This window comes from Pongo pygmaeus, chromosome X (genome assembly GCF_028885625.2).
Source record: "Pongo pygmaeus isolate AG05252 chromosome X, NHGRI_mPonPyg2-v2.0_pri, whole genome shotgun sequence".
Classification (NCBI taxonomy): domain Eukaryota; kingdom Metazoa; phylum Chordata; class Mammalia; order Primates; family Hominidae; genus Pongo; species Pongo pygmaeus.
Window position 1 is genome coordinate 119,922,626 of NC_072396.2, and position 26,612 is coordinate 119,949,237.

The 26,612-nt window shown below is 61.9% G+C and overlaps 1 long non-coding RNA gene across 1 annotated transcript in view; it reads left to right on the forward strand.

Annotated features, from left to right (window-relative positions):
* The first annotated feature begins 319 nt into the window (after positions 1–319).
* Positions 320–26,612, forward strand: part of LOC129024511 (uncharacterized) — a 172,705-nt gene continuing 146,412 nt past the window's right edge. The window contains exons 1-3 of the long non-coding RNA XR_008497095.2: positions 320–428; positions 477–482; positions 2,428–2,518. This is a non-coding gene — a long non-coding RNA (uncharacterized LOC129024511). The remainder of the gene's footprint in view (positions 429–476; positions 483–2,427; positions 2,519–26,612) is intronic.

Below are 26,612 nucleotides of genomic sequence, written 5' to 3' on the forward strand. Positions count from 1 at the left end.
TCGCCTGAAAGTGTACCTGCTTAAGCTTCTTCTTCCCCTAAAGAGTTTTGTGAATGTTAAACGGTAAACTTTTCGTTTTCTCCATACATCAGTCTCCTTTGCCCTCTTGCCAGCGAGGACCTTACTCAAAGGAAACAAATGGGACAAATAGGTACTCCTCAGCAATTAGCTAAGACAAGAGGTTTCCCACCCAACTTTCCCAAAGCTGCCTCTCTCCGCCCCTTCTTGCACCAGGGGCAGGCTGAGGACACCCCACTCCTACCCTGGGCGGAGCCGGCTCTAGGAAGACGGGATTCCTCTCCCCTCCCCTCCCCGGATTCTTTCAGCCCTCACCTCCCAGGAATGGGGAGGGGGCATCCTACCCGTATCTGAGGTGCGACTGCGGGACGTAGAGAGGACTGGGCCTTTCCTGCTGGCGCGTGGCCTCAGTCAGGTAGGTCTCCTTCGCCTTTTCTTTCCCTGACACAGGACACGAGATCAGGGTTTGTGCCATGGGCAGCCTTTCTGGTGCGGAGGACCTTGCCTGCCCTCCGGCTTCTGGACAGCCAGTGCCGGGCGCGCGACCTTGCGCAATGGTGGCTGCAGCCGAGCTGGCTCCAGCGTCCTGCGGACATCGGAGGGCTTTGGGGAGCGTTTTGGACGCCGAGTTTTTGCCGCTGCCTAAGTTTTAGTTCTGGCAAGTGTAGGGAGGTCCTCCTAGTAGAGCCTTTCTGGCCTTCCCCGTCGGGAGCCTGGAAGCGTCTCCTGTGGCAGGGCGGGCAGAGGGAGAAGGGTGCGCCAGCAGATTCCTTCGCCTCACTCGTGTTCTCCCCGTCTACATGGCTGAGGAGGTGTACGCTCTCGTTCGGTTTAGACTGAGTGGTTGTTAAACCACGTGGTTGCCCTGCCCACAGGGGCTGGGCTCCCGGTAATGTAGAACTGAAGAAGAAACATTTCCTCCAACTAATATTTGACCAAAAAGAAATACAGCTTCAGGCCGGGCGCAGTGGCTCACGCCTGTAATAACAGCATCTTGGAAGACTAAGGCGGGAGAATCACTTGAGGCCAGGAGTTCGAGTCCAGCCTGGCCAACATGGTGAAACGCCGTCTCTACACAAAAATTAGCCACGCATGATGCCGTGGGCCTGTAGTTCCAGCTACTCTGGAGGCTGAGGCGGGAGGATTGCTTGTGCCCACGACTTTGTGGCTGCAGTGAGCTGGGATTGCTCCATTGCACTCCATCTTGGGCATCAGAGCCAGAGCCCTTCTTTTAAAAAAAGAAAGAAAAAGGGCAATATACTTCATTTCCATATATGCACTTAACAACATGGAAGGACAAGCCCTCAAAATTTTCAGGAACTTGCCTGGGCGAGGTGGCTCACGCATTTAATCCCTGAACTTTGGGAGGCCAAGACGGGCGAATCACAGGGTCAGGAGTTCGAGACCAGCCTGGCCAACATGGGGAAACCGCATCTCTACTAAACATACAAAAAAACAGCTGGGTGTAGTGGCGGGTGCCTCTAATCCCAGCTACTCGGGATACTGAGGCAGAAAAATCGCTTGAACCCAGGAGGGGGAGGTTGCAGCGAGCTGATACCTTGCCAATGCACTCCAGCCCTGGTGACAGAGTGAGATTCCATCTCAAACAACAACAACAAAAATTTCAGGGCTTTCACATTTTCAACTTTCTACAGTTCTGTAAAATAGGATTTGAAATGGCCGTGATTATTAATGAAATATAAAGATTATAAAGAAATAATTTAAGGTATCAAAGATGATAGAAGATAGTGGTAATAATACAAAATATCGATAGAAGTTGGACAAATTATGTAGATAGAGTCAAAAAGTAAAGAAAACAATTACATTGGTTATTTCTAGAGGACAGTGCTCAGTGTGTGTGTGTATTTGTATGTGCACATGTTTCTTGTTACTGATACTGAGGCAAAAGTTTGGCTTTCTTTTCTTTCCTTCTCTGATTCTTTCCTCCTTTCTTGATACGGAGTCTTCCTCTGTCACCCAGGCTGGAATGCTGTGGCACCTTCAAGACTCACTACAGCCTCAACTTTCTGGCCTCCAGCAATCCTCCAAACACATCCTCCCAAGTAGCTGTGATTACAAGTGCGCACTACCACACGGGGATAGTTTCTGGTTGTTGTTTGGTTGGGTCTTTTATTAATATTACTATTTTTTGTAGAGATGGGGTTCCGCCATATTGCTCATACTGGCCTAGAACTGCTGAGCTCAAACAATCCACCTACCTTGACCTCCCAAAGTTCTGGCATTGCAGTGCCTCACTGGCCCCGGCCTCATTTCCACAATGAAATAACTCACATAAGTTCTGTGGTGACGTGTAAAAACACAATTCCCCTTACAGCTTTTCCAACTTTGATTTTTCTTTTAACATGATGAACGTTATGTGTTCTTATTTATCCATGTCCCCTTTAAAAGCACACCTGGGCAAGAAGAACCAGAGAGTCCAAGAAACCCAATCATGTTGAGACAGGGAGACCAGAAAAAGAAGCAAACCCAGAAGAAGTGGGTGAGAGGGCGTTGGACCTGAATGTGGAGAGAGAGAGACAGACAGAGAGAGAGAGAAAGACGGAGAGAGAGAGAAAGAAGAAACTACGTTGTGGAAAACGTCAGCGGAAAGTCCAGGGGGGTGAAAGAGTCCGGCAAGGGCCTGGGAGGTAGCAGCTTGGCATAGTGCGTTGCCACTGTTTTGTCTGTCTTGAGAATAGCATTCAGTGTGACTGTGCTCCCCCAGCAGACGTTAGGCCGCTGCCCACGGCTTGGCTGCCCGATGAGATCAACATAGGGTTCCCGTCACAGATTTTGTTTGGGCAGGAAGATGGGAACACTTGTGGCTGGGCCGCCTACCGCTCCCCCACGGCACACACGAGTCCTGGACGGCAGGCACGCCTCTGTGTGTCTTCTACGTGAAGCCTTCTGGGGAGAGCCGTGGAGAGTTGGACGTAGGCCAGGTGTGAGGAGGACGGGTGTGTTTGGGGTGGCCACTGGCTCCCCTCCTGTCTGGCGTAGGCTGGCGTGGGCTCTTCCCCCAGCCCCTTGCCGGTGCTGCCACGTGAGAAGGGCCCGGGACCCGGTCCCGCTATTCCGGAATTGTAGGTTCACCTGAAGTTTGAGGCCAAACCCCCAGGGGTCAGTGGGACGCCAGTGGCCTTTGACCTCTCGGTCAAGCTGGCCCTGCGGTGACCCGCGAGAATGCCCAAGTGCAAATGTGTCCCGCGGGGCCGGGCCGGGGCTTGGAACCTACTGTGTGCCCAGTCTCCTCCTCTTCCCTGCGGGTCCCACCATCCTCCCATCCTAACGGCATGGTTAGCGATGCTGTTAGGTCGGGTCCATCCCCAGGGCGGCCCAAGGGGACCGCTTTCTGGTTTGTCAGGAAGGCAGGCTAGTAAGAAGGATCCCGCCGAGTCCCATCTGCCAAGGACAGGGTCCCGCAGGTGGGCCAGGGCTGGCCCAAAGCGGCCGAGATGCTGATCCGCCATGTGCGGAGCGCCGTTGGCGTTTTTTCCTCAGCAAAGGGCGGAGGGAGTGGACCTGGGGGAAGGGCAGGTGGGCATTCGTGGAGCAACACTGCCATCAAGAGGAACTGGCTTGGCGATCCCGAGCACCCTTCGCTGTGCTCGCCTGGCGGGGAGTGGCTTGGGACCGTCCTGGGGCACCGGGCAGGACTAGGGCAGGTGCCCGGGCGGATCCGAGGTCTCTGGAGGCCCCAGAGAAGCAGGGTCCGCCGCCGGGTCGGGCCGTGGAAGCCGCAGAGATGGGCGCCAGGACTAGCTGGACAGCCGGGCCGCCTGGCCGTTCCCCTACAGGAAGCCATGGCTCGGGAGCCTGGTGGCGGCCATGATCTGGGCGGGACTAGGGGAGGCCTCCGCCAGGGAGCCCGGGCTCGGGGCCTTGGGCAGTGTGCCTGGTGCCCCTTCCCGTGGGAGCAACCGGGGTGACGGCCGAGCCGGGTCCTCGGCCGGGGAGGCTCCGTGGGCCACACTGCACGCCAGTGAGGGGGGCCAACTCCCAGAGCTGAGTTCCGTGGCCGTTGGCGCCGGTGCCCGCCGGTGCTGGCCGGCGCCGGCCGTCGCCGGGGCCTTCCTCCTTGCGTCCTAGGGAGGAAGGTGGGCCGCGGGGCATCCCGCGGGGCCCGTACCCAGACGGTTCTTGACGAGGTGCACGCAAGGCCAGGCCACCCTCAGACACCGCGCACCCGCCTTGTTGAGACTTGCGACCCTGTCTTGCCTTGTCCATGTCCCCGAGGTTGTCTTGGAGGAGGGCCATTCCCCGTGGTGCTCATTTCTGCCTGGGGGCCTTCCGGGGCCCCCGGTTGTCTTTGGGGGTGCGCAGGCCCTTGCCCTGTGGTCAGAGGCGCACCGACCGATGAGTTCGGTGGCAAAGCTCGAGAAACGGAGACTCTCTGGGCATCAGCTAAGGGGGACCGGGGCCTTCCCAGGCCTGCTGGAGTCCGGGCAGCCGAGAGCACCCAGAAGGAAGGACCCGTCGGACTCTGCCTGGGGACAGCCTGCTCCGCGCCAGAAGGGTCTGCTGCTCAGGCAGCATCCCCGTGCCTCTCCTCCAGTGGGTCCCTCAGGTGGCATCGGGGCAGGCCCCACGGGACGTGCAGGAAGGAGGCTCGGAGGATGCATCCTTTGCAAGACCCGATCTGGTGCAGCAGCAGACGGGGCCGTCTCCCGGGGCTTTCTGGCTTCTCCGAGGGTGTTCAGGAGTCTCCCAAGTGCACAGGGGCTCGTGCCCAAAGGGTGGAGTTCGGCACCGCTTCGCTCAATTCAGGAGAAGGAACCTAGAGGACCCTCTGGAGGTGGCAGGTGGAATGTCCTGTTTTTGTGTGTGTGTGTGTGGGTGTGTTTTTTTTTTTTTTTTTTTTAAATCAACTGCAAGAAGGCAGAAGGAGTTGATGGGCCTCTTAGGCCCGAAACCTTAAAAGCACAGGACCAAAGCAGAACAGGTCCAGAGGGTTCATGGTCCTCCGTTCCACCTGAATCCAGCTAGAGAGCCAGCCAGGCGGATGCGCGTGCCCCTCCTCGCCCGTGTGCAGAGACACTGCCACGCAAAGGGACATTCACCTTCCACCTCAACCCACCTTTAAGGGTGAGCGCGGTCCGCCGTGTCCAAGAGGAACGGGATGACATTCAACTGGGACTTGCCTCAACTTGGCTTGGGGGACCTCGAAAGCATGCCCCTGGGGTGGTGTTGCTGGTGGTGCTAGAAGCGGAGGGCGTGTCCGGGTACTTGAGTTCTTGAGCGTTTGTCTTGCCGCCTCTCGGCCTAACTGCACGATATCTCGCACGATGTCTCACACGTTGAGTTGCGGCGCTTACCGTTTTAAAGGCACACGTGGGCAGGAAGTCCCGGGCAGTAGAAGAAAGTCAATCACGTTGAGACAGAGAGAGCAGGAGAGGAAGTGGGCCCCAGTAGAAGTGGACGAGAGAGCGTTGGGAGGAACGTGGCCCGAGAGAGAGGGAAATTATGAGATTGAGAGAGACAGAGAGACAGAGAGAAGCAACTACGTTGTGGAAAACGTCAGCGGAAAGTCCAGGGGGGTGAAAGAGTCCGGCAAGGGCCTGGGAGGTAGCAGCTTGGCATAGTGCGTTGCCACTGTTTTGTCTGTCTTGAGAATAGCATTCAGTGTGACTGTGCTCCCCCAGCAGACGTTAGGCCGCTGCCCACGGCTTGGCTGCCCGATGAGATCAACATAGGGTTCCCGTCACAGATTTTGTTTGGGCAGGAAGATGGGAACACTTGTGGCTGGGCCGCCTACCGCTCCCCCACGGCACACACGAGTCCTGGACGGCAGGCACGCCTCTGTGTGTCTTCTACGTGAAGCCTTCTGGGGAGAGCCGTGGAGAGTTGGACGTAGGCCAGGTGTGAGGAGGACGGGTGTGTTTGGGGTGGCCACTGGCTCCCCTCCTGTCTGGCGTAGGCTGGCGTGGGCTCTTCCCCCAGCCCCTTGCCGGTGCTGCCACGTGAGAAGGGCCCGGGACCCGGTCCCGCTATTCCGGAATTGTAGGTTCACCTGAAGTTTGAGGCCAAACCCCCAGGGGTCAGTGGGACGCCAGTGGCCTTTGACCTCTCGGTCAAGCTGGCCCTGCGGTGACCCGCGAGAATGCCCAAGTGCAAATGTGTCCCGCGGGGCCGGGCCGGGGCTTGGAACCTACTGTGTGCCCAGTCTCCTCCTCTTCCCTGCGGGTCCCACCATCCTCCCATCCTAACGGCATGGTTAGCGATGCTGTTAGGTCGGGTCCATCCCCAGGGCGGCCCAAGGGGACCGCTTTCTGGTTTGTCAGGAAGGCAGGCTAGTAAGAAGGATCCCGCCGAGTCCCATCTGCCAAGGACAGGGTCCCGCAGGTGGGCCAGGGCTGGCCCAAAGCGGCCGAGATGCTGATCCGCCATGTGCGGAGCGCCGTTGGCGTTTTTTCCTCAGCAAAGGGCGGAGGGAGTGGACCTGGGGGAAGGGCAGGTGGGCATTCGTGGAGCAACACTGCCATCAAGAGGAACTGGCTTGGCGATCCCGAGCACCCTTCGCTGTGCTCGCCTGGCGGGGAGTGGCTTGGGACCGTCCTGGGGCACCGGGCAGGACTAGGGCAGGTGCCCGGGCGGATCCGAGGTCTCTGGAGGCCCCAGAGAAGCAGGGTCCGCCGCCGGGTCGGGCCGTGGAAGCCGCAGAGATGGGCGCCAGGACTAGCTGGACAGCCGGGCCGCCTGGCCGTTCCCCTACAGGAAGCCATGGCTCGGGAGCCTGGTGGCGGCCATGATCTGGGCGGGACTAGGGGAGGCCTCCGCCAGGGAGCCCGGGCTCGGGGCCTTGGGCAGTGTGCCTGGTGCCCCTTCCCGTGGGAGCAACCGGGGTGACGGCCGAGCCGGGTCCTCGGCCGGGGAGGCTCCGTGGGCCACACTGCACGCCAGTGAGGGGGGCCAACTCCCAGAGCTGAGTTCCGTGGCCGTTGGCGCCGGTGCCCGCCGGTGCTGGCCGGCGCCGGCCGTCGCCGGGGCCTTCCTCCTTGCGTCCTAGGGAGGAAGGTGGGCCGCGGGGCATCCCGCGGGGCCCGTACCCAGACGGTTCTTGACGAGGTGCACGCAAGGCCAGGCCACCCTCAGACACCGCGCACCCGCCTTGTTGAGACTTGCGACCCTGTCTTGCCTTGTCCATGTCCCCGAGGTTGTCTTGGAGGAGGGCCATTCCCCGTGGTGCTCATTTCTGCCTGGGGGCCTTCCGGGGCCCCCGGTTGTCTTTGGGGGTGCGCAGGCCCTTGCCCTGTGGTCAGAGGCGCACCGACCGATGAGTTCGGTGGCAAAGCTCGAGAAACGGAGACTCTCTGGGCATCAGCTAAGGGGGACCGGGGCCTTCCCAGGCCTGCTGGAGTCCGGGCAGCCGAGAGCACCCAGAAGGAAGGACCCGTCGGACTCTGCCTGGGGACAGCCTGCTCCGCGCCAGAAGGGTCTGCTGCTCAGGCAGCATCCCCGTGCCTCTCCTCCAGTGGGTCCCTCAGGTGGCATCGGGGCAGGCCCCACGGGACGTGCAGGAAGGAGGCTCGGAGGATGCATCCTTTGCAAGACCCGATCTGGTGCAGCAGCAGACGGGGCCGTCTCCCGGGGCTTTCTGGCTTCTCCGAGGGTGTTCAGGAGTCTCCCAAGTGCACAGGGGCTCGTGCCCAAAGGGTGGAGTTCGGCACCGCTTCGCTCAATTCAGGGGTGGAGAAGGAACCTAGAGGACCCTCTGGAGGTGGCAGGTGGAATGTCCCGTTTTTGCGTGTGTGTGTGTGTGTGTTTTTTTTTTTTTTTTTTTTTTTTTAAATCAACTGCAAGAAGGCAGAAGGAGTTGACGGGCCTCTTAGGCCCGAAACCTTAAAAGCACAGGACCAAAGCAGAACAGGTCCAGAGGGTTCATGGTCCTCCGTTCCACCTGAATCCAGCTAGAGAGCCAGCCAGGCGGATGCGCGTGCCCCTCCTCGCCCGTGTGCAGAGACACTGCCACGCAAAGGGACATTCACCTTCCACCTCAACCCACCTTTAAGGGTGAGCGCGGTCCGCCGTGTCCAAGAGGAACGGGATGACATTCAACTGGGACTTGCGTCAACTTGGCTTGGGGGACCTCGAAAGCATGCCCCTGGGGTGGTGTTGCTGGTGGTGCTAGAAGCGGAGGGCGTGTCCGGGTACTTGAGTTCTTGAGCGTTTGTCTTGCCGCCTCTCGGCCTAACTGCACGATATCTCGCACGATGTCTCACACGTTGAGTTGCGGCGCTTACCGTTTTAAAGGCACACGTGGGCAGGAAGTCCCGGGCAGTAGAAGAAAGTCAATCACGTTGAGACAGAGAGAGCAGGAGAGGACGTGGGCCCCAGTAGAAGTGGACGAGAGAGCGTTGGGAGGAACGTGGCCCGAGAGAGAGGGAAATTATGAGATTGAGAGAGACAGAGAGACAGAGAGAAGCAACTACGTTGTGGAAAACGTCAGCGGAAAGTCCAGGGGGGTGAAAGAGTCCGGCAAGGGCCTGGGAGGTAGCAGCTTGGCATAGTGCGTTGCCACTGTTTTGTCTGTCTTGAGAATAGCATTCAGTGTGACTGTGCTCCCCCAGCAGACGTTAGGCCGCTGCCCACGGCTTGGCTGCCCGATGAGATCAACATAGGGTTCCCGTCACAGATTTTGTTTGGGCAGGAAGATGGGAACACTTGTGGCTGGGCCGCCTACCGCTCCCCCACGGCACACACGAGTCCTGGACGGCAGGCACGCCTCTGTGTGTCTTCTACGTGAAGCCTTCTGGGGAGAGCCGTGGAGAGTTGGACGTAGGCCAGGTGTGAGGAGGACGGGTGTGTTTGGGGTGGCCACTGGCTCCCCTCCTGTCTGGCGTAGGCTGGCGTGGGCTCTTCCCCCAGCCCCTTGCCGGTGCTGCCACGTGAGAAGGGCCCGGGACTCGGTCCCGCTATTCCGGAATTGTAGGTTCACCTGAAGTTTGAGGCCAAACCCCCAGGGGTCAGTGGGACGCCAGTGGCCTTTGACCTCTCGGTCAAGCTGGCCCTGCGGTGACCCGCGAGAATGCCCAAGTGCAAATGTGTCCCGCGGGGCCGGGCCGGGGCTTGGAACCTACTGTGTGCCCAGTCTCCTCCTCTTCCCTGCGGGTCCCACCATCCTCCCATCCTAACGGCATGGTTAGCGATGCTGTTAGGTCGGGTCCATCCCCAGGGCGGCCCAAGGGGACCGCTTTCTGGTTTGTCAGGAAGGCAGGCTAGTAAGAAGGATCCCGCCGAGTCCCATCTGCCAAGGACAGGGTCCCGCAGGTGGGCCAGGGCTGGCCCAAAGCGGCCGAGATGCTGATCCGCCATGTGCGGAGCGCCGTTGGCGTTTTTTCCTCAGCAAAGGGCGGAGGGAGTGGACCTGGGGGGAGGGCAGGTGGGCATTCGTGGAGCAACACTGCCATCAAGAGGAACTGGCTTGGCGATCCCGAGCACCCTTCGCTGTGCTCGCCTGGCGGGGAGTGGCTTGGGACCGTCCTGGGGCACCGGGCAGGACTAGGGCAGGTGCCCGGGCGGATCCGAGGTCTCTGGAGGCCCCAGAGAAGCAGGGTCCGCCGCCGGGTCGGGCCGTGGAAGCCGCAGAGATGGGCGCCAGGACTAGCTGGACAGCCGGGCCGCCTGGCCGTTCCCCTACAGGAAGCCATGGCTCGGGAGCCTGGTGGCGGCCATGATCTGGGCGGGACTAGGGGAGGCCTCCGCCAGGGAGCCCGGGCTCGGGGCCTTGGGCAGTGTGCCTGGTGCCCCTTCCCGTGGGAGCAACCGGGGTGACGGCCGAGCCGGGTCCTCGGCCGGGGAGGCTCCGTGGGCCACACTGCACGCCAGTGAGGGGGGCCAACTCCCAGAGCTGAGTTCCGTGGCCGTTGGCGCCGGTGCCCGCCGGTGCTGGCCGGCGCCGGCCGTCGCCGGGGCCTTCCTCCTTGAGTCCTAGGGAGGAAGGTGGGCCGCGGGGCATCCCGCGGGGCCCGTACCCAGACGGTTCTTGACGAGGTGCACGCAAGGCCAGGCCACCCTCAGACACCGCGCACCCGCCTTGTTGAGACTTGCGACCCTGTCTTGCCTTGTCCATGTCCCCGAGGTTGTCTTGGAGGAGGGCCATTCCCCGTGGTGCTCATTTCTGCCTGGGGGCCTTCCGGGGCCCCCGGTTGTCTTTGGGGGTGCGCAGGCCCTTGCCCTGTGGTCAGAGGCGCACCGACCGATGAGTTCGGTGGCAAAGCTCGAGAAACGGAGACTCTCTGGGCATCAGCTAAGGGGGACCGGGGCCTTCCCAGGCCTGCTGGAGTCCGGGCAGCCGAGAGCACCCAGAAGGAAGGACCCGTCGGACTCTGCCTGGGGACAGCCTGCTCCGCGCCAGAAGGGTCTGCTGCTCAGGCAGCATCCCCGTGCCTCTCCTCCAGTGGGTCCCTCAGGTGGCATCGGGGCAGGCCCCACGGGACGTGCAGGAAGGAGGCTCGGAGGATGCATCCTTTGCAAGACCCGATCTGGTGCAGCAGCAGACGGGGCCGTCTCCCGGGGCTTTCTGGCTTCTCCGAGGGTGTTCAGGAGTCTCCCAAGTGCACAGGGGCTCGTGCCCAAAGGGTGGAGTTCGGCACCGCTTCGCTCAATTCAGGGGTGGAGAAGGAACCTAGAGGACCCTCTGGAGGTGGCAGGTGGAATGTCCCGTTTTTGCGTGTGTGTGTGTGTGTTTTTTTTTTTTTTTTTTTTTTTTTTTTTTTTTTAAATCAACTGCAAGAAGGCAGAAGGAGTTGACGGGCCTCTTAGGCCCGAAACCTTAAAAGCACAGGACCAAAGCAGAAGAGGTCCAGAGGGTTCATGGTCCTCCGTTCCACCTGAATCCAGCTAGAGAGCCAGCCAGGCGGATGCGCGTGCCCCTCCTCGCCCGTGTGCAGAGACACTGCCACGCAAAGGGACATTCACCTTCCACCTCAACCCACCTTTAAGGGTGAGCGCGGTCCGCCGTGTCCAAGAGGAACGGGATGACATTCAACTGGGACTTGCCTCAACTTGGCTTGGGGGACCTCGAAAGCATGCCCCTGGGGTGGTGTTGCTGGTGGTGCTAGAAGCGGAGGGCGTGTCCGGGTACTTGAGTTCTTGAGCGTTTGTCTTGCCGCCTCTCGGCCTAACTGCACGATATCTCGCACGATGTCTCACACGTTGAGTTGCGGCGCTTACCGTTTTAAAGGCACACGTGGGCAGGAAGTCCCGGGCAGTAGAAGAAAGTCAATCACGTTGAGACAGAGAGAGCAGGAGAGGACGTGGGCCCCAGTAGAAGTGGACGAGAGAGCGTTGGGAGGAACGTGGCCCGAGAGAGAGGGAAATTATGAGATTGAGAGAGACAGAGAGACAGAGAGAAGCAACTACGTTGTGGAAAACGTCAGCGGAAAGTCCAGGGGGGTGAAAGAGTCCGGCAAGGGCCTGGGAGGTAGCAGCTTGGCATAGTGCGTTGCCACTGTTTTGTCTGTCTTGAGAATAGCATTCAGTGTGACTGTGCTCCCCCAGCAGACGTTAGGCCGCTGCCCACGGCTTGGCTGCCCGATGAGATCAACATAGGGTTCCCGTCACAGATTTTGTTTGGGCAGGAAGATGGGAACACTTGTGGCTGGGCCGCCTACCGCTCCCCCACGGCACACACGAGTCCTGGACGGCAGGCACGCCTCTGTGTGTCTTCTACGTGAAGCCTTCTGGGGAGAGCCGTGGAGAGTTGGACGTAGGCCAGGTGTGAGGAGGACGGGTGTGTTTGGGGTGGCCACTGGCTCCCCTCCTGTCTGGCGTAGGCTGGCGTGGGCTCTTCCCCCAGCCCCTTGCCGGTGCTGCCACGTGAGAAGGGCCCGGGACCCGGTCCCGCTATTCCGGAATTGTAGGTTCACCTGAAGTTTGAGGCCAAACCCCCAGGGGTCAGTGGGACGCCAGTGGCCTTTGACCTCTCGGTCAAGCTGGCCCTGCGGTGACCCGCGAGAATGCCCAAGTGCAAATGTGTCCCGCGGGGCCGGGCCGGGGCTTGGAACCTACTGTGTGCCCAGTCTCCTCCTCTTCCCTGCGGGTCCCACCATCCTCCCATCCTAACGGCATGGTTAGCGATGCTGTTAGGTCGGGTCCATCCCCAGGGCGGCCCAAGGGGACCGCTTTCTGGTTTGTCAGGAAGGCAGGCTAGTAAGAAGGATCCCGCCCAGTCCCATCTGCCAAGGACAGGGTCCCGCAGGTGGGCCAGGGCTGGCCCAAAGCGGCCGAGATGCTGATCCGCCATGTGCGGAGCGCCGTTGGCGTTTTTTCCTCAGCAAAGGGCGGAGGGAGTGGACCTGGGGGGAGGGCAGGTGGGCATTCGTGGAGCAACACTGCCATCAAGAGGAACTGGCTTGGCGATCCCGAGCACCCTTCGCTGTGCTCGCCTGGCGGGGAGTGGCTTGGGACCGTCCTGGGGCACCGGGCAGGACTAGGGCAGGTGCCCGGGCGGATCCGAGGTCTCTGGAGGCCCCAGAGAAGCAGGGTCCGCCGCCGGGTCGGGCCGTGGAAGCCGCAGAGATGGGCGCCAGGACTAGCTGGACAGCCGGGCCGCCTGGCCGTTCCCCTACAGGAAGCCATGGCTCGGGAGCCTGGTGGCGGCCATGATCTGGGCGGGACTAGGGGAGGCCTCCGCCAGGGAGCCCGGGCTCGGGGCCTTGGGCAGTGTGCCTGGTGCCCCTTCCCGTGGGAGCAACCGGGGTGACGGCCGAGCCGGGTCCTCGGCCGGGGAGGCTCCGTGGGCCACACTGCACGCCAGTGAGGGGGGCCAACTCCCAGAGCTGAGTTCCGTGGCCGTTGGCGCCGGTGCCCGCCGGTGCTGGCCGGCGCCGGCCGTCGCCGGGGCCTTCCTCCTTGCGTCCTAGGGAGGAAGGTGGGCCGCGGGGCATCCCGCGGGGCCCGTACCCAGACGGTTCTTGACGAGGTGCACGCAAGGCCAGGCCACCCTCAGACACCGCGCACCCGCCTTGTTGAGACTTGCGACCCTGTCTTGCCTTGTCCATGTCCCCGAGGTTGTCTTGGAGGAGGGCCATTCCCCGTGGTGCTCATTTCTGCCTGGGGGCCTTCCGGGGCCCCCGGTTGTCTTTGGGGGTGCGCAGGCCCTTGCCCTGTGGTCAGAGGCGCACCGACCGATGAGTTCGGTGGCAAAGCTCGAGAAACGGAGACTCTCTGGGCATCAGCTAAGGGGGACCGGGGCCTTCCCAGGCCTGCTGGAGTCCGGGCAGCCGAGAGCACCCAGAAGGAAGGACCCGTCGGACTCTGCCTGGGGACAGCCTGCTCCGCGCCAGAAGGGTCTGCTGCTCAGGCAGCATCCCCGTGCCTCTCCTCCAGTGGGTCCCTCAGGTGGCATCGGGGCAGGCCCCACGGGACGTGCAGGAAGGAGGCTCGGAGGATGCATCCTTTGCAAGACCCGATCTGGTGCAGCAGCAGACGGGGCCGTCTCCCGGGGCTTTCTGGCTTCTCCGAGGGTGTTCAGGAGTCTCCCAAGTGCACAGGGGCTCGTGCCCAAAGGGTGGAGTTCGGCACCGCTTCGCTCAATTCAGGGGTGGAGAAGGAACCTAGAGGACCCTCTGGAGGTGGCAGGTGGAATGTCCCGTTTTTCCGTGTGTGTGTGTGTGTGTTTTTTTTTTTTTTTTTTTTTTTTTAAATCAACTGCAAGAAGGCAGAAGGAGTTGACGGGCCTCTTAGGCCCGAAACCTTAAAAGCACAGGACCAAAGCAGAACAGGTCCAGAGGGTTCATGGTCCTCCGTTCCACCTGAATCCAGCTAGAGAGCCAGCCAGGCGGATGCGCGTGCCCCTCCTCGCCCGTGTGCAGAGACACTGCCACGCAAAGGGACATTCACCTTCCACCTCAACCCACCTTTAAGGGTGAGCGCGGTCCGCCGTGTCCAAGAGGAACGGGATGACATTCAACTGGGACTTGCGTCAACTTGGCTTGGGGGACCTCGAAAGCATGCCCCTGGGGTGGTGTTGCTGGTGGTGCTAGAAGCGGAGGGCGTGTCCGGGTACTTGAGTTCTTGAGCGTTTGTCTTGCCGCCTCTCGGCCTAACTGCACGATATCTCGCACGATGTCTCACACGTTGAGTTGCGGCGCTTACCGTTTTAAAGGCACACGTGGGCAGGAAGTCCCGGGCAGTAGAAGAAAGTCAATCACGTTGAGACAGAGAGAGCAGGAGAGGACGTGGGCCCCAGTAGAAGTGGACGAGAGAGCGTTGGGAGGAACGTGGCCCGAGAGAGAGGGAAATTATGAGATTGAGAGAGACAGAGAGACAGAGAGAAGCAACTACGTTGTGGAAAACGTCAGCGGAAAGTCCAGGGGGGTGAAAGAGTCCGGCAAGGGCCTGGGAGGTAGCAGCTTGGCATAGTGCGTTGCCACTGTTTTGTCTGTCTTGAGAATAGCATTCAGTGTGACTGTGCTCCCCCAGCAGACGTTAGGCCACTGCCCACGGCTTGGCTGCCCGATGAGATCAACATAGGGTTCCCGTCACAGATTTTGTTTGGGCAGGAAGATGGGAACACTTGTGGCTGGGCCGCCTACCGCTCCCCCACGGCACACACGAGTCCTGGACGGCAGGCACGCCTCTGTGTGTCTTCTACGTGAAGCCTTCTGGGGAGAGCCGTGGAGAGTTGGACGTAGGCCAGGTGTGAGGAGGACGGGTGTGTTTGGGGTGGCCACTGGCTCCCCTCCTGTCTGGCGTAGGCTGGCGTGGGCTCTTCCCCCAGCCCCTTGCCGGTGCTGCCACGTGAGAAGGGCCCGGGACCCGGTCCCGCTATTCCGGAATTGTAGGTTCACCTGAAGTTTGAGGCCAAACCCCCAGGGGTCAGTGGGACGCCAGTGGCCTTTGACCTCTCGGTCAAGCTGGCCCTGCGGTGACCCGCGAGAATGCCCAAGTGCAAATGTGTCCCGCGGGGCCGGGCCGGGGCTTGGAACCTACTGTGTGCCCAGTCTCCTCCTCTTCCCTGCGGGTCCCACCATCCTCCCATCCTAACGGCATGGTTAGCGATGCTGTTAGGTCGGGTCCATCCCCAGGGCGGCCCAAGGGGACCGCTTTCTGGTTTGTCAGGAAGGCAGGCTAGTAAGAAGGATCCCGCCCAGTCCCATCTGCCAAGGACAGGGTCCCGCAGGTGGGCCAGGGCTGGCCCAAAGCGGCCGAGATGCTGATCCGCCATGTGCGGAGCGCCGTTGGCGTTTTTTCCTCAGCAAAGGGCGGAGGGAGTGGACCTGGGGGAAGGGCAGGTGGGCATTCGTGGAGCAACACTGCCATCAAGAGGAACTGGCTTGGCGATCCCGAGCACCCTTCGCTGTGCTCGCCTGGCGGGGAGTGGCTTGGGACCGTCCTGGGGCACCGGGCAGGACTAGGGCAGGTGCCCGGGCGGATCCGAGGTCTCTGGAGACCCCAGAGAAGCAGGGTCCGCCGCCGGGTCGGGCCGTGGAAGCCGCAGAGATGGGCGCCAGGACTAGCTGGACAGCCGGGCCGCCTGGCCGTTCCCCTACAGGAAGCCATGGCTCGGGAGCCTGGTGGCGGCCATGATCTGGGCGGGACTAGGGGAGGCCTCCGCCAGGGAGCCCGGGCTCGGGGCCTTGGGCAGTGTGCCTGGTGCCCCTTCCCGTGGGAGCAACCGGGGTGACGGCCGAGCCGGGTCCTCGGCCGGGGAGGCTCCGTGGGCCACACTGCACGCCAGTGAGGGGGGCCAACTCCCAGAGCTGAGTTCCGTGGCCGTTGGCGCCGGTGCCCGCCGGTGCTGGCCGGCGCCGGCCGTCGCCGGGGCCTTCCTCCTTGCGTCCTAGGGAGGAAGGTGGGCCGCGGGGCATCCCGCGGGGCCCGTACCCAGACGGTTCTTGACGAGGTGCACGCAAGGCCAGGCCACCCTCAGACACCGCGCACCCGCCTTGTTGAGACTTGCGACCCTGTCTTGCCTTGTCCATGTCCCCGAGGTTGTCTTGGAGGAGGGCCATTCCCCGTGGTGCTCATTTCTGCCTGGGGGCCTTCCGGGGCCCCCGGTTGTCTTTGGGGGTGCGCAGGCCCTTGCCCTGTGGTCAGAGGCGCACCGACCGATGAGTTCGGTGGCAAAGCTCGAGAAACGGAGACTCTCTGGGCATCAGCTAAGGGGGACCGGGGCCTTCCCAGGCCTGCTGGAGTCCGGGCAGCCGAGAGCACCCAGAAGGAAGGACCCGTCGGACTCTGCCTGGGGACAGCCTGCTCCGCGCCAGAAGGGTCTGCTGCTCAGGCAGCATCCCCGTGCCTCTCCTCCAGTGGGTCCCTCAGGTGGCATCGGGGCAGGCCCCACGGGACGTGCAGGAAGGAGGCTCGGAGGATGCATCCTTTGCAAGACCCGATCTGGTGCAGCAGCAGACGGGGCCGTCTCCCGGGGCTTTCTGGCTTCTCCGAGGGTGTTCAGGAGTCTCCCAAGTGCACAGGGGCTCGTGCCCAAAGGGTGGAGTTCGGCACCGCTTCGCTCAATTCAGGGGTGGAGAAGGAACCTAGAGGACCCTCTGGAGGTGGCAGGTGGAATGTCCCGTTTTTGCGTGTGTGTGTGTGTGTGTTTTTTTTTTTTTTTTTTTTTTTTTTTAAATCAACTGCAAGAAGGCAGAAGGAGTTGACGGGCCTCTTAGGCCCGAAACCTTAAAAGCACAGGACCAAAGCAGAACAGGTCCAGAGGGTTCATGGTCCTCCGTTCCACCTGAATCCAGCTAGAGAGCCAGCCAGGCGGATGCGCGTGCCCCTCCTCGCCCGTGTGCAGAGACACTGCCATGCAAAGGGACATTCACCTTCCACCTCAACCCACCTTTAAGGGTGAGCGCGGTCCGCCGTGTCCAAGAGGAACGGGATGACATTCAACTGGGACTTGCGTCAACTTGGCTTGGGGGACCTCGAAAGCATGCCCCTGGGGTGGTGTTGCTGGTGGTGCTAGAAGCGGAGGGCGTGTCCGGGTACTTGAGTTCTTGAGCGTTTGTCTTGCCGCCTCTCGGCCTAACTGCACGATATCTCGCACGATGTCTCACACGTTGAGTTGCGGCGCTTACCGTTTTAAAGGCACACGTGGGCAGGAAGTCCCGGGCAGTAGAAGAAAGTCAATCACGTTGAGACAGAGAGAGCAGGAGAGGACGTGGGCCCCAGTAGAAGTGGACGAGAGAGCGTTGGGAGGAACGTGGCCCGAGAGAGAGGGAAATTATGAGATTGAGAGAGACAGAGAGACAGAGAGAAGCAACTACGTTGTGGAAAACGTCAGCGGAAAGTCCAGGGGGGTGAAAGAGTCCGGCAAGGGCCTGGGAGGTAGCAGCTTGGCATAGTGCGTTGCCACTGTTTTGTCTGTCTTGAGAATAGCATTCAGTGTGACTGTGCTCCCCCAGCAGACGTTAGGCCGCTGCCCACGGCTTGGCTGCCCGATGAGATCAACATAGGGTTCCCGTCACAGATTTTGTTTGGGCAGGAAGATGGGAACACTTGTGGCTGGGCCGCCTACCGCTCCCCCACGGCACACACGAGTCCTGGACGGCAGGCACGCCTCTGTGTGTCTTCTACGTGAAGCCTTCTGGGGAGAGCCGTGGAGAGTTGGACGTAGGCCAGGTGTGAGGAGGACGGGTGTGTTTGGGGTGGCCACTGGCTCCCCTCCTGTCTGGCGTAGGCTGGCGTGGGCTCTTCCCCCAGCCCCTTGCCGGTGCTGCCACGTGAGAAGGGCCCGGGACCCGGTCCCGCTATTCCGGAATTGTAGGTTCACCTGAAGTTTGAGGCCAAACCCCCAGGGGTCAGTGGGACGCCAGTGGCCTTTGACCTCTCGGTCAAGCTGGCCCTGCGGTGACCCGCGAGAATGCCCAAGTGCAAATGTGTCCCGCGGGGCCGGGCCGGGGCTTGGAACCTACTGTGTGCCCAGTCTCCTCCTCTTCCCTGCGGGTCCCACCATCCTCCCATCCTAACGGCATGGTTAGCGATGCTGTTAGGTCGGGTCCATCCCCAGGGCGGCCCAAGGGGACCGCTTTCTGGTTTGTCAGGAAGGCAGGCTAGTAAGAAGGATCCCGCCGAGTCCCATCTGCCAAGGACAGGGTCCCGCAGGTGGGCCAGGGCTGGCCCAAAGCGGCCGAGATGCTGATCCGCCATGTGCGGAGCGCCGTTGGCGTTTTTTCCTCAGCAAAGGGCGGAGGGAGTGGACCTGGGGGAAGGGCAGGTGGGCATTCGTGGAGCAACACTGCCATCAAGAGGAACTGGCTTGGCGATCCCGAGCACCCTTCGCTGTGCTCGCCTGGCGGGGAGTGGCTTGGGACCGTCCTGGGGCACCGGGCAGGACTAGGGCAGGTGCCCGGGCGGATCCGAGGTCTCTGGAGGCCCCAGAGAAGCAGGGTCCGCCGCCGGGTCGGGCCGTGGAAGCCGCAGAGATGGGCGCCAGGACTAGCTGGACAGCCGGGCCGCCTGGCCGTTCCCCTACAGGAAGCCATGGCTCGGGAGCCTGGTGGCGGCCATGATCTGGGCGGGACTAGGGGAGGCCTCCGCCAGGGAGCCCGGGCTCGGGGCCTTGGGCAGTGTGCCTGGTGCCCCTTCCCGTGGGAGCAACCGGGGTGACGGCCGAGCCGGGTCCTCGGCCGGGGAGGCTCCGTGGGCCACACTGCACGCCAGTGAGGGGGGCCAACTCCCAGAGCTGAGTTCCGTGGCCGTTGGCGCCGGTGCCCGCCGGTGCTGGCCGGCGCCGGCCGTCGCCGGGGCCTTCCTCCTTGCGTCCTAGGGAGGAAGGTGGGCCGCGGGGCATCCCGCGGGGCCCGTACCCAGACGGTTCTTGACGAGGTGCACGCAAGGCCAGGCCACCCTCAGACACCGCGCACCCGCCTTGTTGAGACTTGCGACCCTGTCTTGCCTTGTCCATGTCCCCGAGGTTGTCTTGGAGGAGGGCCATTCCCCGTGGTGCTCATTTCTGCCTGGGGGCCTTCCGGGGCCCCCGGTTGTCTTTGGGGGTGCGCAGGCCCTTGCCCTGTGGTCAGAGGCGCACCGACCGATGAGTTCGGTGGCAAAGCTCGAGAAACGGAGACTCTCTGGGCATCAGCTAAGGGGGACCGGGGCCTTCCCAGGCCTGCTGGAGTCCGGGCAGCCGAGAGCACCCAGAAGGAAGGACCCGTCGGACTCTGCCTGGGGACAGCCTGCTCCGCGCCAGAAGGGTCTGCTGCTCAGGCAGCATCCCCGTGCCTCTCCTCCAGTGGGTCCCTCAGGTGGCATCGGGGCAGGCCCCACGGGACGTGCAGGAAGGAGGCTCGGAGGATGCATCCTTTGCAAGACCCGATCTGGTGCAGCAGCAGACGGGGCCGTCTCCCGGGGCTTTCTGGCTTCTCCGAGGGTGTTCAGGAGTCTCCCAAGTGCACAGGGGCTCGTGCCCAAAGGGTGGAGTTCGGCACCGCTTCGCTCAATTCAGGGGTGGAGAAGGAACCTAGAGGACCCTCTGGAGGTGGCAGGTGGAATGTCCCGTTTTTGCGTGTGTGTGTGTGTGTGTTTTTTTTTTTTTTTTTTTTTTTTTAAATCAACTGCAAGAAGGCAGAAGGAGTTGACGGGCCTCTTAGGCCCGAAACCTTAAAAGCACAGGACCAAAGCAGAACAGGTCCAGAGGGTTCATGGTCCTCCGTTCCACCTGAATCCAGCTAGAGAGCCAGCCAGGCGGATGCGCGTGCCCCTCCTCGCCCGTGTGCAGAGACACTGCCATGCAAAGGGACATTCACCTTCCACCTCAACCCACCTTTAAGGGTGAGCGCGGTCCGCCGTGTCCAAGAGGAACGGGATGACATTCAACTGGGACTTGCGTCAACTTGGCTTGGGGGACCTCGAAAGCATGCCCCTGGGGTGGTGTTGCTGGTGGTGCTAGAAGCGGAGGGCGTGTCCGGGTACTTGAGTTCTTGAGCGTTTGTCTTGCCGCCTCTCGGCCTAACTGCACGATATCTCGCACGATGTCTCACACGTTGAGTTGCGGCGCTTACCGTTTTAAAGGCACACGTGGGCAGGAAGTCCCGGGCAGTAGAAGAAAGTCAATCACGTTGAGACAGAGAGAGCAGGAGAGGACGTGGGCCCCAGTAGAAGTGGACGAGAGAGCGTTGGGAGGAACGTGGCCCGAGAGAGAGGGAAATTATGAGATTGAGAGAGACAGAGAGACAGAGAGAAGCAACTACGTTGTGGAAAACGTCAGCGGAAAGTCCAGGGGGGTGAAAGAGTCCGGCAAGGGCCTGGGAGGTAGCAGCTTGGCATAGTGCGTTGCCACTGTTTTGTCTGTCTTGAGAATAGCATTCAGTGTGACTGTGCTCCCCCAGCAGACGTTAGGCCGCTGCCCACGGCTTGGCTGCCCGATGAGATCAACATAGGGTTCCCGTCACAGATTTTGTTTGGGCAGGAAGATGGGAACACTTGTGGCTGGGCCGCCTACCGCTCCCCCACGGCACACACGAGTCCTGGACGGCAGGCACGCCTCTGTGTGTCTTCTACGTGAAGCCTTCTGGGGAGAGCCGTGGAGAGTTGGACGTAGGCCAGGTGTGAGGAGGACGGGTGTGTTTGGGGTGGCCACTGGCTCCCCTCCTGTCTGGCGTAGGCTGGCGTGGGCTCTTCCCCCAGCCCCTTGCCGGTGCTGCCACGTGAGAAGGGCCCGGGACCCGGTCCCGCTATTCCGGAATTGTAGGTTCACCTGAAGTTTGAGGCCAAACCCCCAGGGGTCAGTGGGACGCCAGTGGCCTTTGACCTCTCGGTCAAGCTGGCCCTGCGGTGACCCGCGAGAATGCCCAAGTGCAAATGTGTCCCGCGGGGCCGGGCCGGGGCTTGGAACCTACTGTGTGCCCAGTCTCCTCCTCTTCCCTGCGGGTCCCACCATCCTCCCATCCTAACGGCATGGTTAGCGATGCTGTTAGGTCGGGTCCATCCCCAGGGCGGCCCAAGGGGACCGCTTTCTGGTTTGTCAGGAAGGCAGGCTAGTAAGAAGGATCCCGCCGAGTCCCATCTGCCAAGGACAGGGTCCCGCAGGTGGGCCAGGGCTGGCCCAAAGCGGCCGAGATGCTGATCCGCCATGTGCGGAGCGCCGTTGGCGTTTTTTCCTCAGCAAAGGGCGGAGGGAGTGGACCTGGGGGAAGGGCAGGTGGGCATTCGTGGAGCAACACTGCCATCAAGAGGAACTGGCTTGGCGATCCCGAGCACCCTTCGCTGTGCTCGCCTGGCGGGGAGTGGCTTGGGACCGTCCTGGGGCACCGGGCAGGACTAGGGCAGGTGCCCGGGCGGATCCGAGGTCTCTGGAGGCCCCAGAGAAGCAGGGTCCGCCGCCGGGTCGGGCCGTGGAAGCCGCAGAGATGGGCGCCAGGACTAGCTGGACAGCCGGGCCGCCTGGCCGTTCCCCTACAGGAAGCCATGGCTCGGGAGCCTGGTGGCGGCCATGATCTGGGCGGGACTAGGGGAGGCCTCCGCCAGGGAGCCCGGGCTCGGGGCCTTGGGCAGTGTGCCTGGTGCCCCTTCCCGTGGGAGCAACCGGGGTGACGGCCGAGCCGGGTCCTCGGCCGGGGAGGCTCCGTGGGCCACACTGCACGCCAGTGAGGGGGGCCAACTCCCAGAGCTGAGTTCCGTGGCCGTTGGCGCCGGTGCCCGCCGGTGCTGGCCGGCGCCGGCCGTCGCCGGGGCCTTCCTCCTTGAGTCCTAGGGAGGAAGGTGGGCCGCGGGGCATCCCGCGGGGCCCGTACCCAGACGGTTCTTGACGAGGTGCACGCAAGGCCAGGCCACCCTCAGACACCGCGCACCCGCCTTGTTGAGACTTGCGACCCTGTCTTGCCTTGTCCATGTCCCCGAGGTTGTCTTGGAGGAGGGCCATTCCCCGTGGTGCTCATTTCTGCCTGGGGGCCTTCCGGGGCCCCCGGTTGTCTTTGGGGGTGCGCAGGCCCTTGCCCTGTGGTCAGAGGCGCACCGACCGATGAGTTCGGTGGCAAAGCTCGAGAAACGGAGACTCTCTGGGCATCAGCTAAGGGGGACCGGGGCCTTCCCAGGCCTGCTGGAGTCCGGGCAGCCGAGAGCACCCAGAAGGAAGGACCCGTCGGACTCTGCCTGGGGACAGCCTGCTCCGCGCCAGAAGGGTCTGCTGCTCAGGCAGCATCCCCGTGCCTCTCCTCCAGTGGGTCCCTCAGGTGGCATCGGGGCAGGCCCCACGGGACGTGCAGGAAGGAGGCTCGGAGGATGCATCCTTTGCAAGACCCGATCTGGTGCAGCAGCAGACGGGGCCGTCTCCCGGGGCTTTCTGGCTTCTCCGAGGGTGTTCAGGAGTCTCCCAAGTGCACAGGGGCTCGTGCCCAAAGGGTGGAGTTCGGCACCGCTTCGCTCAATTCAGGGGTGGAGAAGGAACCTAGAGGACCCTCTGGAGGTGGCAGGTGGAATGTCCCGTTTTTGCGTGTGTGTGTGTGTGTTTTTTTTTTTTTTTTTTTTTTTTTTTTTTTTTAAATCAACTGCAAGAAGGCAGAAGGAGTTGACGGGCCTCTTAGGCCCGAAACCTTAAAAGCACAGGACCAAAGCAGAAGAGGTCCAGAGGGTTCATGGTCCTCCGTTCCACCTGAATCCAGCTAGAGAGCCAGCCAGGCGGATGCGCGTGCCCCTCCTCGCCCGTGTGCAGAGACACTGCCACGCAAAGGGACATTCACCTTCCACCTCAACCCACCTTTAAGGGTGAGCGCGGTCCGCCGTGTCCAAGAGGAACGGGATGACATTCAACTGGGACTTGCCTCAACTTGGCTTGGGGGACCTCGAAAGCATGCCCCTGGGGTGGTGTTGCTGGTGGTGCTAGAAGCGGAGGGCGTGTCCGGGTACTTGAGTTCTTGAGCGTTTGTCTTGCCGCCTCTCGGCCTAACTGCACGATATCTCGCACGATGTCTCACACGTTGAGTTGCGGCGCTTACCGTTTTAAAGGCACACGTGGGCAGGAAGTCCCGGGCAGTAGAAGAAAGTCAATCACGTTGAGACAGAGAGAGCAGGAGAGGACGTGGGCCCCAGTAGAAGTGGACGAGAGAGCGTTGGGAGGAACGTGGCCCGAGAGAGAGGGAAATTATGAGATTGAGAGAGACAGAGAGACAGAGAGAAGCAACTACGTTGTGGAAAACGTCAGCGGAAAGTCCAGGGGGGTGAAAGAGTCCGGCAAGGGCCTGGGAGGTAGCAGCTTGGCATAGTGCGTTGCCACTGTTTTGTCTGTCTTGAGAATAGCATTCAGTGTGACTGTGCTCCCCCAGCAGACGTTAGGCCGCTGCCCACGGCTTGGCTGCCCGATGAGATCAACATAGGGTTCCCGTCACAGATTTTGTTTGGGCAGGAAGATGGGAACACTTGTGGCTGGGCCGCCTACCGCTCCCCCACGGCACACACGAGTCCTGGACGGCAGGCACGCCTCTGTGTGTCTTCTACGTGAAGCCTTCTGGGGAGAGCCGTGGAGAGTTGGACGTAGGCCAGGTGTGAGGAGGACGGGTGTGTTTGGGGTGGCCACTGGCTCCCCTCCTGTCTGGCGTAGGCTGGCGTGGGCTCTTCCCCCAGCCCCTTGCCGGTGCTGCCACGTGAGAAGGGCCCGGGACCCGGTCCCGCTATTCCGGAATTGTAGGTTCACCTGAAGTTTGAGGCCAAACCCCCAGGGGTCAGTGGGACGCCAGTGGCCTTTGACCTCTCGGTCAAGCTGGCCCTGCGGTGACCCGCGAGAATGCCCAAGTGCAAATGTGTCCCGCGGGGCCGGGCCGGGGCTTGGAACCTACTGTGTGCCCAGTCTCCTCCTCTTCCCTGCGGGTCCCACCATCCTCCCATCCTAACGGCATGGTTAGCGATGCTGTTAGGTCGGGTCCATCCCCAGGGCGGCCCAAGGGGACCGCTTTCTGGTTTGTCAGGAAGGCAGGCTAGTAAGAAGGATCCCGCCCAGTCCCATCTGCCAAGGACAGGGTCCCGCAGGTGGGCCAGGGCTGGCCCAAAGCGGCCGAGATGCTGATCCGCCATGTGCGGAGCGCCGTTGGCGTTTTTTCCTCAGCAAAGGGCGGAGGGAGTGGACCTGGGGGGAGGGCAGGTGGGCATTCGTGGAGCAACACTGCCATCAAGAGGAACTGGCTTGGCGATCCCGAGCACCCTTCGCTGTGCTCGCCTGGCGGGGAGTGGCTTGGGACCATCCTGGGGCACCGGGCAGGACTAGGGCAGGTGCCCGGGCGGATCCGAGGTCTCTGGAGGCCCCAGAGAAGCAGGGTCCGCCGCCGGGTCGGGCCGTGGAAGCCGCAGAGATGGGCGCCAGGACTAGCTGGACAGCCGGGCCGCCTGGCCGTTCCCCTACAGGAAGCCATGGCTCGGGAGCCTGGTGGCGGCCATGATCTGGGCGGGACTAGGGGAGGCCTCCGCCAGGGAGCCCGGGCTCGGGGCCTTGGGCAGTGTGCCTGGTGCCCCTTCCCGTGGGAGCAACCGGGGTGACGGCCGAGCCGGGTCCTCGGCCGGGGAGGCTCCGTGGGCCACACTGCACGCCAGTGAGGGGGGCCAACTCCCAGAGCTGAGTTCCGTGGCCGTTGGCGCCGGTGCCCGCCGGTGCTGGCCGGCGCCGGCCGTCGCCGGGGCCTTCCTCCTTGCGTCCTAGGGAGGAAGGTGGGCCGCGGGGCATCCCGCGGGGCCCGTACCCAGACGGTTCTTGACGAGGTGCACGCAAGGCCAGGCCACCCTCAGACACCGCGCACCCGCCTTGTTGAGACTTGCGACCCTGTCTTGCCTTGTCCATGTCCCCGAGGTTGTCTTGGAGGAGGGCCATTCCCCGTGGTGCTCATTTCTGCCTGGGGGCCTTCCGGGGCCCCCGGTTGTCTTTGGGGGTGCGCAGGCCCTTGCCCTGTGGTCAGAGGCGCACCGACCGATGAGTTCGGTGGCAAAGCTCGAGAAACGGAGACTCTCTGGGCATCAGCTAAGGGGGACCGGGGCCTTCCCAGGCCTGCTGGAGTCCGGGCAGCCGAGAGCACCCAGAAGGAAGGACCCGTCGGACTCTGCCTGGGGACAGCCTGCTCCGCGCCAGAAGGGTCTGCTGCTCAGGCAGCATCCCCGTGCCTCTCCTCCAGTGGGTCCCTCAGGTGGCATCGGGGCAGGCCCCACGGGACGTGCAGGAAGGAGGCTCGGAGGATGCATCCTTTGCAAGACCCGATCTGGTGCAGCAGCAGACGGGGCCGTCTCCCGGGGCTTTCTGGCTTCTCCGAGGGTGTTCAGGAGTCTCCCAAGTGCACAGGGGCTCGTGCCCAAAGGGTGGAGTTCGGCACCGCTTCGCTCAATTCAGGGGTGGAGAAGGAACCTAGAGGACCCTCTGGAGGTGGCAGGTGGAATGTCCCGTTTTTGCGTGTGTGTGTGTGTGTTTTTTTTTTTTTTTTTTTTTTTTTTTTTTTTTTAAATCAACTGCAAGAAGGCAGAAGGAGTTGACGGGCCTCTTAGGCCCGAAACCTTAAAAGCACAGGACCAAAGCAGAAGAGGTCCAGAGGGTTCATGGTCCTCCGTTCCACCTGAATCCAGCTAGAGAGCCAGCCAGGCGGATGCGCGTGCCCCTCCTCGCCCGTGTGCAGAGACACTGCCACGCAAAGGGACATTCACCTTCCACCTCAACCCACCTTTAAGGGTGAGTGCGGTCCGCCGTGTCCAAGAGGAACGGGATGACATTCAACTGGGACTTGCCTCAACTTGGCTTGGGGGACCTCGAAAGCATGCCCCTGGGGTGGTGTTGCTGGTGGTGCTAGAAGCGGAGGGCGTGTCCGGGTACTTGAGTTCTTGAGCGTTTGTCTTGCCGCCTCTCGGCCTAACTGCACGATATCTCGCACGATGTCTCACACGTTGAGTTGCGGCGCTTACCGTTTTAAAGGCACACGTGGGCAGGAAGTCCCGGGCAGTAGAAGAAAGTCAATCACGTTGAGACAGAGAGAGCAGGAGAGGACGTGGGCCCCAGTAGAAGTGGACGAGAGAGCGTTGGGAGGAACGTGGCCCGAGAGAGAGGGAAATTATGAGATTGAGAGAGACAGAGAGACAGAGAGAAGCAACTACGTTGTGGAAAACGTCAGCGGAAAGTCCAGGGGGTTGAAAGAGTCCGGCAAGGGCCTGGGAGGTAGCAGCTTGGCATAGTGCGTTGCCACTGTTTTGTCTGTCTTGAGAATAGCATTCAGTGTGACTGTGCTCCCCCAGCAGACGTTAGGCCGCTGCCCACGGCTTGGCTGCCCGATGAGATCAACATAGGGTTCCCGTCACAGATTTTGTTTGGGCAGGAAGATGGGAACACTTGTGGCTGGGCCGCCTACCGCTCCCCCACGGCACACACGAGTCCTGGACGGCAGGCACGCCTCTGTGTGTCTTCTACGTGAAGCCTTCTGGGGAGAGCCGTGGAGAGTTGGACGTAGGCCAGGTGTGAGGAGGACGGGTGTGTTTGGGGTGGCCACTGGCTCCCCTCCTGTCTGGCGTAGGCTGGCGTGGGCTCTTCCCCCAGCCCCTTGCCGGTGCTGCCACGTGAGAAGGGCCCGGGACCCGGTCCCGCTATTCCGGAATTGTAGGTTCACCTGAAGTTTGAGGCCAAACCCCCAGGGGTCAGTGGGACGCCAGTGGCCTTTGACCTCTCGGTCAAGCTGGCCCTGCGGTGACCCGCG